The sequence below is a fragment of the Colossoma macropomum genome, unplaced genomic scaffold, assembly GCF_904425465.1.
Source record: "Colossoma macropomum unplaced genomic scaffold, Colossoma_macropomum, whole genome shotgun sequence".
In the NCBI taxonomy this organism is placed as follows: domain Eukaryota; kingdom Metazoa; phylum Chordata; class Actinopteri; order Characiformes; family Serrasalmidae; genus Colossoma; species Colossoma macropomum.
This window is the reverse complement of record NW_023494795.1, coordinates 33,983,599-33,984,474: the sequence shown is the minus strand read 5'-3', so window position 1 is coordinate 33,984,474 and position 876 is coordinate 33,983,599.

Below are 876 nucleotides of genomic sequence, written 5' to 3'. Positions count from 1 at the left end.
TGAGCTTCGGTGCAGCGCGTGAACGGATGGTCGGGAGGGAGGATTCGGTGGGGGGGGCGGCGGAAGAAACGGGCACGACGGAAACGGAGAGAGGGAGATGACCCCCTCCTCTTTCCCTCTCTCCACCTCCCTCCTTCCTCAAAACGACACACGAGAGATGCGAGACACCGAACTGAAACGAATCCCGCCCCTTAACGACAGCGTGGATTACGAAGAGCAGAGCAGACTGTAAACTGTGTACACGTTTCTGAGCGTCTCGCGCTGCATCGGCTTAACGCGCTCCTGGTGTCTTTCGCGTAGGCTGTTCGTGCACTGGATCGCTGATGGAAAATCAAACTGGCATTGGCTGTTTCATTATCCTGTGTCCGAGGCACTACATCATCTATTCTTATCCCACCAAACAGGCTGGATCCTGCTCATATACCCTATAATATCGCCCACAGTAATACACAACAGCAGGACGTAGACAACCGGCCAAGGCTGAGCCAAATTTGTTAACCTGCTTTAATCCTGCATGCTTTACTGCTCTCCTGCCGCTGCTGACCTCACCTGCCTTATTTCATCCAAGAGCTGACGTGACGTCAGCTGACTCATCGTTACACACTGATACAGTGGCTTTTACCTAATAATCCTACAGGCACAACGACCTAACCAACGTTTACGCATTTTTTTTTGTGCCAATTTCCCTGCTCCATCACTGCAAGAAAAGCATACTAAACTGATTTTCGTTCTTCTATTTTTTCCTTGAAATATTTTTTAAAATACTCTATGACTCAATTACTCATGGGCAATACAAATCTCTTACATCAGTTCAAATACTGTACGTCAGTCAAGTTTGAGTCACTGTTGCATTTCAGAGTGTGTTTGTTGACAAAA